Raw genomic sequence first — 14,836 nt, 5'->3', positions numbered from 1 at the left:
TGACAAATACTTTAAAATATAAAATAAATTAAAATATCTTGTTGGTTTCCGACTGTTTGTTGAACAAAACTAACAATTTAAAAAGGTCATCTTGTGATGAACATTTTTCTATTTTTATACATAATTGATTGTATTATATTTAATATTTTGGGGTTTTGGACTGTTTGTTGGAACAAAAAAACATTTTTTTTTCGGTACTATTTTCTAACATTTTGTAGCTCAAAATATACAACAAATAATCAACAGATTCATAATAATAATAATCCATAATATCCAGTGTTCAATTAAATAATATTTTAAAACATAATTGAAAATTTCACTGCATGTAAAAGTGAAGATTTTCTGCTTTTAACTTATTCTCATCCCATGACAAATACATTTTTTATACATATTTTGGTGGTTTCTGACAGTTTAAAGAGGTCATCTTGTGTTAAAGGTTACAGTGGACATTTTTATTTATTTAGTGAGATTTTGTCGCCCAAATAATTAAATTAAACTGAACTAAACTGTTGTTTGGACACAAGTGATGTGAAAACGTCACCTCGTGTTCTGGACATTTTTCCGGTTGTTTCTGACATTTTACAGATAAAACAATTAATCGAGGAAGCGACAACAACTTAAAAGACCTCCTCTTGTGTTTTAGGTACTTTAAATACATTTTTTTAATTTAACCGTTTTCCCATTTTGTAGCTCAAATTTTTTTAACAAATAATCAACAGATTCATCAATAATAATAACAGCGTTTGATTAAATATTTTTTATGTATGATTGAGAATTTCACTGCATGTCCATGTGAAGATTTTCTACTTTTAACTTTCTCATTTCATGACAAATATTTTTTTTCTATATATTCTGATGTTTCTGACTGTAACTAATTATTTAAAGGATTGTCTTGAGTTTAAGGTTACAGTGGACTATTTTTTTGTTGCATAATTGACATTTTTTTGCCCAAATAATTAAACTGAACTGAACTGACTGAACTCACCTCGTGTTCTGGGACATTTCTCACATTTTTCTGACATTTTATCAACTAAATGAATGAAGGAAACAACTGGCAGATTGAGCATTAGTGATATTAACTGTTATTTGCAGGCGGCTGCAGTAAAGATAGAGACGCAGCAATCCGTTAGCAGATGGTCCAACATCTCACGTCTGTGGTCAGATGGCGGCTGAAGCTTTTGCTCCTGAATTGAAACTGTAAATCAGAGCGGAGGGGACAAACCTCCATTGAGGCTCTGACAGTTTAACGAGTGCTGATGAGAGGATGGAGAGCTGATCCACCCAACAGAAACGTGGTGCTCCAGCCTCGCTGTGGAGATGTGCAGGGTTTAAACCCGCGGCTATAAAACCCTAAGAGGTGTCTGCCGAGGCCTCCGTGTTAATGAGCATGAAGAAACGGCTCAGTCGGACCTCATTAGAGAGTCAAGAGCTGAAGCCAGAGAGCAGAGGGAGGAGTTACCTTCAGAGCTGAGAGCATCAGGAGGAAATTAATCTGCAGGTAATCAAGACTGATGAAGTTGTTATATTTTACTATAAAGAAACCTGTGTGTGTTTGTTATTCCACAGCAAGTAGATCAGATGAACAGTTCCTGACATGGTGCAATTTGGCCTGCACAGTTTGAATTTTTAGTCTCCGATTTTTTTTTTCATAGACTCTCTGGTTCCAGATAAATCTATTCAAATAAGCGGAGCCTATTTGCGTCTAGAGATCATAGACGATATAATGAATGGACGACGCCAAAACATTCCAGAGACAGGCACTGTTAAGAAGTTAATAACTTATTGGGGCTCAGATGGATAATAAAAGGAAATAAAGTCAACATTTATTGTGACCTTTTTGAATTCCACAGATAACAAATACCCCATTACAAAACAACTAAAACTAATAAAAACTTAAACCAAGCATTTTCAAAAATAAAAACTCACTCTAAAACTAATTAAAACTAACTGAATTTGAAAACAAAAATTCACAACGAAATTAAAACTAAAACTAATGAAAAATCCAAAAGCTAGGGTCATGACGTCACAGCCTCGTTTTTTAACTTCACATAACAAATTAAAACCAAACTGATCAGAAAAACAAACACTTGAACAAACATCAACGTAATAAGAACAAGCTAAAATGACAGAAACTAACATGGAGGGGGCGGGGCTTATAACCTGTACTGCAGCCAGCCACCAGTGGGCGCTGCAGAGGTTTCAGCCTCACTTTGGGGAGCTGCCATGGCCAACCAATTTGAATTGTGTCCAAATCTGTTTTATTTGGGGGGGTTTACACTTTTTCACTACAAATTTTGAGCAATCATTGCCAAACTTGTTCCAAAGTTCTCTGGACCAAGCGGGAAAAAGTTACTTATTTGGAAAAAATATCTAATTGTAATTATTTTGACTGATGTTGCAACTGTAAAATGATTCACAATATTGGAGAGAATTATCATTTACGCATAATTATTCAAATTTTTCTCGAGCAATATATTACAATGATTATGGTGTGATTTTTGATGCAGAACTGAACCAAACAAAGTTTTTCTGAATAATAAATTCAGAATGGTATTTGACAAATATTTTATATATAAAATAAATGCATTTATTATTTTATTTTTGTATATATATAAAATTATTTTTTTATTAATACTGTTATTTATTCATTTTATAAAATGTTTAATAATTGTGCAGCCCTAGTTCAAATGTAAAAAATAGTAAATAATGTAATTTTTCAGCATTTTCTGCTTTTTTATAGACCAAATGATAAATCGATTCATTAAGAATATAATCAGATGAAACAATAATGATAATTGTTAGTTGGAGCCTGATTCACGACTTCATAGGGAACTTTTCTTTCATCTTAGTCTGCGGTGACCTTCATGAATCCCTCACATGTGGAAAGATCCACAGTTTGCTCTCCAGTTAATTCCTACAATCATAAAAAGCTCTTAATGAAAACCACTTGCAAAAAAGCGTCCCCCACCACCCTGACCCTGAGCTGCATTCTGTCCAGCTGCACGCTGCGTTTTCACGTGTCAGCAAACGTCTGAAACACCTGAGTCGTCCCTGAGTCACAGAACTACTGAAGCCTGACACGCCTGGAAAATATGTGGAGGTCCAACAAGACGCCAGGCGAATTAATCATGCGGTCACAGGCCGCTATCATGTCCAGTCACAGTAAAAACAAAAGATTAGAGATTAATAAAACAATCTTTGGGTTAAATTTGGGTTTTCTGACTTCCGACAGATCAGCTGACTGTGCAGAATGACATCACCATTAAGACAGAAACCTGATGTGAAGTTACAAAGAGCTGCAGAAACAGAAACAATGCATCTAAGACACAGATATTATAGTTTTTGTAACATTTAGCAAGACGGCAAGGTTCTGCAGAGATTAAATCAGCAGAGAACCGGACGACGTTGTTTATATTAACATGGTTCTCTTATTTGCACATAGTATTACCATACAATATATTGCGATTTAACTGTTTAACTGCATTTGCATTGTGTCGACAAAATTAAATTCAATCAAGAATTGTTTTGTCTGTTCATCTCACTTCAGTCTTCTTATTTCTCCACAGAGAGTCAAACCCACAGACTGACCAACAAAGTATTCAGTCCACCTGAACTGAACTGATATCAAACATGTATGGACGACAACAACTGCAGCATTTTATTAGACTCTCAAACAACCAGTAGCTCCAGGATATTCCTAGAAGTGAGCCCGCTACTTCCTCCAGCAGTGAATCAATATAATATTGCTACGCAAAATATTGTGATACTACGCTGAATCGATTCTTTCCCCCACCTCTAGTGTGTAGAATGTTATTCTAGGTTCAGAACATTTTATCTACAACAATGTTGAAATTGAGTTAAGGTTGGACTCATTTTCACAACTTAAAGTTAATTTTTGTTGCTACAGAGTAGTACCAAAAAGAAGGTACAAAAGGTGCCGTTTGGTGCTGGTACTGACTTCCTGGTGCACAGCGCCCTCTCTACTCTGGTCCAGCTCTGGTCCTCTCCATAGAGGACTCCACTCATGGGCAAGATTAAAGCCCACAGTTGTCCTGAATCACTAGGTGAGTTAAAGAGTCGGACTGAGTTAAACTTTATGATGCAGCGACAGATAAAGGAGGAGCAGTTGGAGCTGCGCGGCTGCTGCAGTGTCTGCTGCACATCTGGCCAGCAGCCGCAGCAGCCGGGGCTCACTCATCCTCCACATCCTCTCCCCACGGCCCGGCCAAGAGGAAGACCTATTTATGGTACAGAATTAAAGATAATATGGAGGGCTATATATGGAGATCCTAATTTAAACCTTCCAAACAATCTGCTCCCATCACGGTGGAGACCTCCCTGGGAAGATGTTTTTCACAGAATATACGTCTCAGCTTTTTGAAACAGGAAGCTCATGAGAATCTGAAAACACTGGAGCACCTTGTGGGAGAGGGTTTAGGGAGTGAGGGGGGCGTAGAGCTGCTCAGTAACAACTTTATTTTAAGACAAATGAAAATAAACTGCAGCAGTGCACAGAGGAGCTCAGTGAGGATGAATCCAAGTCATCACAGGTCATAAATCTGAGAGATTGTGTCGGCATAAAGAACAGGAGAAAGTTATGGCCCTTTAATCCTTTTTTGGCCAAACAGGACGTGGCGGGGACCCGGTTTGCTTGAATTGATTAAAGCTACATTCCTGGCCATATTTTCTTTGGCCCGGCTGATGAATTGGATGTTTGTTGCAGCTGCAGCAGCTACAGCAGTCTGTTTTGCCAACTTCAATGTTTGTATGAGCACGGATTCCTCTGCAGGGTGGACTGAGTGAGTCGGAGCTCTGTATACTATTAGGATTCCTACTGCATTTTTTCGATCAAGCATATTTCAGAACACGGCGAGCGCAGGATGCACAACACGTGGCCGCGACTACTTCTTCTTCTGCATACAGATACTGACACAGAGGCATGAGGCTTCCTTTGATCTGCGTCGTGTAAACAGTCTGTCAGTCGTCTTCTCCTGCTGTGAGCTCTGTGGGGCAATGAATGAATATTTTGCGATGCTAATGCGTGCTGCAGAAGTGCCACTGGTGTATAACCATGGTAACTGCAGTACCTGCGTGCATGCAGCAGCAGACAGCAGGGCGATAGCACTGATAGCTGATAAGGAGGTCTATCTATCTTCAAAGCGGGGTGCTTTATGCAGAGGGAGAGATAGGGCCGTCTGCAGGAGGCTCTGACCCGTCTGCGCTCCCTGCCTGACTTCAAACTGACTGAATTATCGTCCCGCTGCTCTTTCCTCCCTGTAAAACTGCTGAACTACGACCTAATAAAGTGATTTCTGACAGACAGAATGACCTTGAGAGTCTGTAAGCTCCATAAAAGCCACATTTCTGCCAAGATGCTCGAGTCACTATCACAACAGATGCTGCTGAGTAGAGATGAAACTATTATTAGAATAACAACAGTGAACAACATTCATAATTTACCTCCTGGACCCCTGAAATGTATGTTTCTTCTGCCAAAAATACACCATTTATAGTCAAAAGAAACTGTAAAAACAGACATTATCATCAGAGTTTGAACTTTCTGACAGTCCTCGAACGGACCATAGGTTATGAAAATTTCCATTACAAAAAGTGACCAAAACAAAGCTTAAAATGTTGATATTTGTGCCAGAATCTCCTGTTAAAACATTAAATTCTGCTCCTCAGAGAGACTGTGAAGTCATGATTGATTCTGCTGAGACAAACGGTCACGAGACAAATATTCACTAAAAATCTGTTTACACAGAGCAGAGAGGAGAGGACAGGAGAGGCTGTTTACACAGAGCAGAGAGGAGAGGACAGGAAAGGTTGTTTTTACAGAGCAGAGAGGAGAGGACAGGAAAGGTTGTTTTTACAGAGCAGAGAGGAGAGGACAGGAGAGGCTGGAAGTAGAGGTCAAATGTTAAAAATACAAAGAAGAAAATCATTCAAGAGAAATTCAACTTTCATGATTGTGCTGATTCCATAGAGCTGCAGGACATAGATATGTACAGTATATGTATGTATGTATATATTTGAATTAAAAAAACAAGGCCACAAAGCAAAAAAACTGCCTGAAACGGCTTGGTTGGGTTCAGAAGGTTAAGACAGAGATCTACTTGCTTTTAACGACTATTTCTCGTGACAGCTGCCTCATGCATCCTGCTTCCCTTTGGCGCGTTGGTTGTGCACAACCTCAGAAATTAACAGTGATACATTTCCTGTCATGACCTCAGAATTAAATGATAAAAACCTCCTCGAGTCACATTTTATTGTTTGCGTCCTGCAAATCCGGTAATTTCATACAGCCTGAGTTCTCTGTTGTGGAATCCTCCAGGGACAGGACAGACAACAGTTCAGTTTCCCAACAGGGGTGCAACAATTAGTCGACATTGTTGACAAAAATCGATGACAAAATTAGATGCAGACAAATCTAATTGTTGATAATTAGTCGGTTACATCATTGCATGTGTTTGTCACGCTGTGCATGGACCTGGCGATGTTTCTGAGGGGTGAGCCATCTTACATCATTATTATCTTTGCTGAGAGTTGCACGCCAAACAGTGGCTGCAGCAACAGGTAAACAATGCAGCAAAATGGCTGCAGCTGATGCAACAACATCAAATCTATTTCACCACAAACCCTGCAAAGAAGAGGATTGGCTGCATGATTTGTAAAGAAGACGTCGGACTGCAGACTCGTCCAGGTGAGATAATTATCACAGCCAAAAATCCAGCAAGTGCAGCACACAAGACATAGCAAACCAGCTAATATTACTTACTAGTTACTAGCAAGAAGACCAGCTGCACCCATCAAAGAGTTAAAAGCTGCTCTCAACCCACCTAAAAGCATATTACTTCTCCAAACGTTTGTATTAGTAGTGGCTACATCAGCAGCAGTTTAATAAAAGTCAAATGTTTGAGACATATTGGCCGCGTTTCCCAGATTCGCTCGTTCTTAAGGACTTAAGAAGGCTCTTAAGAAGGGTTCGGCTAAGAAGGAGCGCTAAGATAGGGGTGTTTCCCAGATGCTTTCTTAACTGCCTTCTTAAGATCCCGCCAAAGAAGCTTCTTAAGAAGCTCTTAGTGGGAGCTGTCCACCGCCGTGGTGCTGAAATATAAATCACTTCAGGTTCCAGCTGAGTTCAATTACACCTGTCAGTTTCCCTCATATCTGTAAAATACCACAGGGTTGTTGTTTTTATAGCTACTGTAAACTCATATGCAGATGCCGAATGTGTATGAAAACGTAAGGAGTGATAGTAATGATGATTTATTTTATTTATGTAGCTACAGGAACACATGGGCAATTCTTTATTTTTATATCGTTATTTTTCTTCTTATGCTATTATTTTTCTTGCGTCAGTGTTCTGCAGCATCATTACGCAGGGTTTTAGTATTCCTTTGTGTCCGATATAACTTTCCCTGATGCGGCTGCACTGAGCGTTTGGTCGCTAAGAAGGCTGTTAAGAGTGGGTCAGGGCGATCTTACACTTCCTTCTTAGTGAAAGATCTTCTTAAGCTAAGAACGACTGTGGGAAACACTTCCTTCTTTCACAGCGCTCTTAAGAGCGTCCCTAAGACGCTCTTAGCGCTTAAGAAGCTCTTAAGCGCTAAGAGCGAATCTGGGAAACGCGGACATTGTCTTTATCGTTAGTTAGCGTAATCTTAAAAGAACCTCTAACTAAGACCCTGTTTAGATCGATCTGGACAGAAAATGAAAAAGTGGCGTTGCGTTCTCACTTTTTATTCCACATTTAGACAATCGTCTTTAGGGGGAAATCTTTGTCCACACGGTGACGTAAAAGTCTGTCAAATTGTATGTAGTACGCACGCCACGGTACTGCCACAATTTCCATTCTGGAGGATGGTTGAATTTTTTTGCATTTCTAAGCCCCAAAAACACCGTCACTGTCTAAATGAAAGGCACATCTCATAAAATATTTTGTCATTTTCACCCGAGCGTTGTCGTGTAAACAGGCCCTAAATTTAAAAGCTTAAGAGCTAAATAAGAGCCTATAAGTAATTGTGCAATTAATTATCTGATTGTTCGACTAATCGTGACAATACTCGATGACTATTTGACAATGAAAACAGTCATTATTTGCAGCCCGAGTTCCCTACGCAGCTGCTTGTTAACGGGGCTGTGCAGTCTGGCGTGAGTTTGTTGTAGACTTCACCTCTCTGAAGTGACAGAAGTGAAGCTTCCTGTTTGACTCTTCTTGTTTGTCTTTGATCAATTGTGTGATTATGATCAAGTATTCGACTTAACGTTTTTTAAATCCGTCATGTTTCGTGGAGGAATGCGACGCCTCATAAATACCTTAATAACCAAAACCGGTTAATAGAAAGAGCCAAATTAAACACTTACTCCATGCCACGTTTCCCGTCGATAATAAAGTCTGAACAGCGTCTGTGGCTGCAACAAGATGTGGGACACGAAGGCGTGCAGAACATCTGTGAACAATTAGAGGTGAACAGAGCAGCGAGCACTTATACTGCCCATTACACTCCAATAAGTCACTGGCTCGGCTCTTCATGATGTAATGCGCCGCAGCTTGGATATGCAATCTCAAAAGTTGCGCCGGGACAGAACCTCTCGCAAAAAAAAACTTCAATCGAGGCTCAAACATGGAGCACACGGGCCGTAAATGTAATCCAGCAAGCGGAGAGTGGAACCACATTTCTCTGCAGCTCTGAGCTCATTTCTCAGGATGAAATGTTCACAGTGCCGCCGGCTCGTCATTTTCTTCACCAAATATTGTTCCAAATGTGACACATTAATTCTTAAAGCCTCCCAGGCCTCCAGAGCTTGTGTTTAAATTCTTTCAGTTACATGCATCAGCTGCAAAAGGCCAATAATTCAGCCGTTCAGCAGGAAACTTTACATTCTCGCTGCTGCATTTCTGCTGCAAGTCTCCATCCACTGAAAACATGTGTTCAGCTCATTGATTCTGCACACTGAAGGCTGAACATCCAAGTGAAATAAGCATCCTCCAACTCCTTTATTCATGATTTATCTTGGAATAAACCTAAATAAATGTTAAAAGAGAATGGATCTCCAATCAGATGAAAGAGTCTGTTAACCTAAGAAAAGGTTACCCAACAACTGACCGAGGTGACATCTGAACTGGCAGAAGAAACTGGATTAAATCAGTTTATCAATGATCGAAAACACTCGATAACAACGGGAATGAAAGAGTTTCGATCAGAGTTTAAAGACTACTGCACGGAGACAGAACAAGACATTAAGACAATAATACACAAACTTCCCAGCTACAGCAAAACTGGAGAGAACAGACAAAAGATTTCACGAAACTGAAGTTAGATTACCTAGAAGGCAAGTCGTGACAAACAATATCCGCTTTTACACCATCACAGATCCCTGTTCGATGCTGGAACACAGTTTTCTGCTGAAGTTCACCTGAAATCTGGGAGTAACTTGTGAACGTATGGGACTGTTTTGCAAGTCAAACCGGCTGCAGTGTGCAGCGGACACAGTGAATGGACTTCTCAGTGTTGGTTGGGTCTAAAAATTAATGTTTGAAAAAAGAAAACCTACAAAAACACGGAGATGTGCAGTTAGAAAGCCTACAATAGCTGCTGCTAGCATGACATCAGTGTGGCAAACTCTCCAATGAAAGTCGCTGCCACGAGCTCCAAGAGTCACTAAAAGTTGCCAAATTATGTAATGCACTAACCGGCATATTTATGACATCACAGCGCATGCAAAGTTTAGTTCTATGTCTGACTCTGCTGAGACTGTTCTTGCTACAATCTGCTGAATTAGATTCGTTTGAACATTTCTCCACAAAATATCCATGAGGCAGAACTGTGGCCTTGTATTTCACTGTAATATATAAAATACCAAAAATGTATTTTGTGCAGAATAACAGTTGTGACAAAAATCTCTCTGCTCTGTGTAAACAGCCTCTCCTGTCCTCTCCTCTCTGTGTAAATAGATTTTCAGTGAATATTTGTCATGTGACCGTTGGTCTCAGCAGAATCAATCATGTCTTCACAGTGTCTCTGAGGAGCAGAATTTAATGTTTTTAACAGGATGAAGTTAGTGCAAACACTTTTTTTTGAATGACACATGTAGCTTCGTTTTGGTCCCTTTTCATAACAGAAACTATTGTAACCTATGATCTGTTCAAGGCCTGTCAGAAATTCAAAATTCTGACAATGCCTGTTTTTACAATTTCTTTCTACAATAAATGGTGTATTTTTGTCTTTCTTCTAAAGAAAGCACACGTTCTGAGGGTCAGGACTGGAAAGTGTAAGAAGATGGCGCTTGCAGCACAACATGGGGATGTTTTACGTTCTCGTCTTGGCCTGAAAAAGTTGCAATATTTGTTGCAAATTGCTTTTTATAAAGTCGTCAATACCGTCTGAAAAGTCGCTAAATCTAGCAACAAAGTCACCTTGTTGGACAGTGTATAACACACTTGAATCTCTGACTTGACCATCTGCAGTCATGCTGCATTGTGGGTAATGTAGGCAGGAGGTTTTGACAGGGAAGATGAATGCATGGCTGATACAAGAAAGATGATATCTTTAGTTCTGCTCCATTGATTTTGATGCTTTTTGTTTGAAACTGTCCATCATGAGTCCAGCCGTGTAACAAGCTGTGGAGAAGTATTTTAAAACAACTCTAGAACATTAAACTTTCATCTCAATGACGTCTCAGAAACAGCTAAAAACAGCAATGAAACCATTCGTCTTTAATGTAATTTCTTCAGAAAACAAGTTTTTCCCAGCCATGAGGTCACTTAGTTCCACAAAGTCTACGAGGTTTCTGACGTGATATACGACATTTGTCTGCAATTGCCAGAAACAACAAACAGCAACATTAAATCAACAGACAATTTGGTAGAAGCACAAGTGGAGACGTCATCTCTGCACAAGATTCATGGAGCGTTTCACAGCAGATCTTCAGCGAAAGTTTGAATGTTTTACAGCCTGAACGCCGGCCATCTCTGCGATAATCAAAAGGGTTCAAACGATCCTTCCATCCTCATTTCTGCTCATTGAGAGTTTGTTCTTTGTTCAGACGACGATGAGACAAAGAGAACAGCATGAGCGTTTATCTGGCCTCGAACCAACAGACACAGATCATTAAGCGTGGATGTTTTTCCCTTCAAAAGGACGCTGTGATTGCTCCACAGCATTATCTGAGATGTTTTAAATCTTGTTTAATCTTCAAATGGGCCTTACGACTTATTAAGATTACTGGCACATGTTTTATGGCCAATAAAAGTCCTTCACAATGTGAAAACAAACAAGCAACAATCCACTCCTCGTGACCAGAATGCCATTCAGAAAATGTGCAGGGTATCACATCGAGTGAAAAGCAGCATTGTTAAAGTATGATCCAATAACACGTCTCCACTGCCAGCGCTGCTCCGAGTAAGTTTCTGAACTCGCCAACACGGGAACCAATCCAGTCCATTACTTTGAGGGGAGTACCCCTATTAAGGCTGGAATTATTAGTCCATTATTTTTCAAACAGAGATGCCAAACATTCCCTCTCTCAGCTCCTTAGCTGCTCTTCTCTGTTTTATACCATCATTAAGTTTAAAGAAGTCAGCTCATGTTTTTGGACACTGTGATCACTGTTAATCCCTGTTTTTTAGATAAAATTATGAATCGATTGTCCAAAACTTTCATCTTTCTGGCATGACATTCTTGATTGTCTGAATACATATTTCAAATGGCTATACAATTTGATGTCAGCTCAATGTATTTTTGTACCATGGCATAACATAATCAACCAATAGCAGATAAATACCTAATGAAGATATTACTAATTGGAGCAAAGAAAGCTATAACAAGGAAATGGCTACAACGCAACGCACCGACACTGGAGAACTGGCAAGAAACGGTTCATGAAATCTACATAATGGAGAGACTGACATTCGCTCTAAAATTGCAATCGAAGAAATTTAAGAGTTGGTGGTCAAAGTGGATCAGTTTTGCAAGATCACAAAGACCTGAACTGCTTTAAGTATCTCTATTACATGGCTTGGGGTGCCTGTTGGTCTTGGTGGCGGGATGAGTTAATGTGCCGTCTGTTGTTCGGGTGTTTCTATTTTGTGCATTGTTGAATGAAAGGGAGAGTAATAGCTTGGTGAATATGTTAGCACAATTGTTTAAGTACATGCTTTTGTTTAGCTCTGTATGTGTGTAATGGTGCTGAAATGGCTTTCCATGTTTCTCCCTGTAAAAAAAAATGTAAATAAAAAATGATGAATCAATTAATCCATATTTAAATGCTCAGCTTGTGCATAGAAAACTTAAATGGAAACGTACACAATACAAATCTAAATAAAATAAAAAAACGAAGAAAGTTAAGAAAGGCTCTGGCGCTGATAAAAGCTAAATGTGGAAAAATGTGACGAAAACAGACGTCCGAATTAATTGTGATGTTCATGAAGCGTGTGACTCAAAGGTACTAGTTTGCAAGTCAAACCTGCTGCAGTGTGCAGCTGACACAGTAAATGGACTTCTCATTGTCGGTTGGGTCTGAAAAATACATGTTGAAAATTAAAACAACAAAACAAAACACAGAGTTGTGCGGTTAGAAAGAAACCTACAATAGCTGCTGCTAGCATAACATCAGTGTTGCAAACTCTTGAAAGTATGATAATGTATGATAATGAAAGTAACTAAAAATAGCCAAATGATGCAATGGACTAATCTGCAGATTTTTAAGTCATGTGACTTAAAAAGGGACTGGACAGAGATTTTAACAGTTTTAATTTAAATACTGAAACTATTCCAGCTCAGATTTCCGCGGTGGATCTCCAGCAGACAGACCAGGAGCCGACTTTGTGCTGCCTTTGACCTGCAGGTGGACCTCCGGTGCGAGGTGCCGGAGGTGGAGAGCTCCATGGCTCCTCCTCCAGCCAACAGTACCCACTGATATGGACCGCACCGGACCAAGGGCAAGGTCAACTTCAGCAGGAAGTTCTATCGCCAAGTGACGGGTGTAGAGCTCCCGTGGCTCTGGCTGCTCCGTCTTGGCAGCATCTGACTCCTTCTAACTTCGTGGCTAATCCAAAAAATGGGCAAAGATGTGGACGCACCGCAGGGTCACCTGTGAGAGCAGCCACAGCCCTTAATTATGCATAACTTTAACCTCTGAACCACAACAAGACGATTCAGGGTGTTTTTTTGCCCTTTTTACATTTTCCTCACTGTGTCCTTGTATTTCACTGCAATACATAAAATCTCTATAAATCTATGAGTCCTGCAGCTCTATGGAATCAGCACAATCATGCTAGAAGTGGGAACAACTCAGACATGTCTTTGTGCAGAATAACACAGTTAGAATGACAGAAATCAGAAAAAAGACAAAATGCAAGTTGAATTTCTCTGATAAAATTATTTTTAAAAATTGGAATAAAATCTGCTCTGTGTAAACAGCCTCTCCTGTCCTCTCCTCTCTGCTCTGTGTAAACAGATTTTCAGTGAATATTTGTCACGTGACCGTTGGTCTCAGCAGAATCATTCATGTCATCACAGTGTCTCTGAGGAGCAGAATTTAATGTTTTTAACAGGATGAAGTTAGTGCAAACGCTTTTTTTTGGCAACATTTTAAATGACCGTTTATTATTTATAAACATGTTTATTTCTGTTTTAAACATGGCAGGGCTTTTAACATGGGAGTGTATGGGGGATTGACTCATTTGTGGAGCAAGCCTCAAGTCGATGAACTGTTGGTACTTCAACATTTGCTTCACTTCTCAAGCCTGGAAGTGCCACTGGGCAGGCAGAGACCTGGAGCTCCCTGCAGAACCAGAACCAGTACAGAGCGGGGCTGACTGGCAGACCCAGCTGCAGCAAAATAAGAGGTTTTCTAAGGGAGTCTGGCAGCTGCAATTCTTTACGACACAAAGCGAACATATAAAACACTACCCCTGAAGCCCACAGGGGGCGCCAGATCAAAGCAAAATGAAGACTCCTTACAGTAACTTTAAAAACAGCATCAGAACATAAATGCATCACTTACTTCTTTGTGGTTCTCTTTGCAGGAAATCATGCTTGGGCTGATTTTAAAAAATCATGTTCGCTATTATTCTTATTTTTTCTTGTTTCTTTTTAAATTGTTAGCAATTGACACTCAACATTCAGTTTTGATGTTTGTTTAGCGATTTCTTTTATTTATTCTATATTTTAATTAGCTTTAATTTCTAGAATTGTTTGACAATGTCAGATACTGCAAGTTTAATCATATCAAATATTATTTAATACATTTATTTGTTGAAGAAAGGCTTCTGGCTACCTTTGCATAGTCACATTGGTGCACAATCCACATAGAGAAGTTCAATTTTCCAGTGAAACACTCACTACATCAGCTACTATATCAGTCTGGCTCTTGTCTATTCAAAGTTATTGTCTGCTGGAAGTTGCATATTAGATCACTATCAGCGTCCAAACAAATCTAAATGTCACAAAATCCTGCTTGTACATTGAAACTTTCCCCTTGAAAACAACCTTCTAGTATCAAATTGCATAGTGAAGCAGAAAAACAGCCATGTGATGCAGAAAACAAGGACATTTTTGAGTGGAGGGGACTTTAAACCAGCTGGTAAAGATAAAGTGAAATCCCTGCAGACTTCAGCTGCAGCGTTACAATCAACTAAACTATATTTATTGTGTGTTTTCTCCTTATATTGAGCCTAACTTCAGACTACATGCAGCAGAGCTACTACAGCCCTGCTGCAGACACATTCACACATTAATTCATTCATTGTTTGGCTGATTTAAGACTGCTGGTTGCTGAGTATCACTGTGTGCAGGATGGGCTTTTATTTCCATCGTTAAAATGCTTTATT

The 14,836-nt window shown here is 39.5% G+C and overlaps 1 protein-coding gene across 1 annotated transcript in view; it reads right to left on the bottom strand.

Annotated features, from left to right (window-relative positions):
- nckap5l (NCK-associated protein 5-like) overlaps positions 1 to 14,836 on the bottom strand; it is a 52,680-nt gene that overhangs the window by 37,206 nt on the left and 638 nt on the right. The gene's annotated exons all lie outside the window — the stretch shown is intronic.

Source organism: Centropristis striata, chromosome 5, assembly GCF_030273125.1.
Source record: "Centropristis striata isolate RG_2023a ecotype Rhode Island chromosome 5, C.striata_1.0, whole genome shotgun sequence".
Classification (NCBI taxonomy): Eukaryota; Metazoa; Chordata; class Actinopteri; order Perciformes; family Serranidae; genus Centropristis; species Centropristis striata.
Note: the sequence above shows the minus strand (reverse complement) of the source record. Positions and strands in the feature narration are given on the sequence as shown.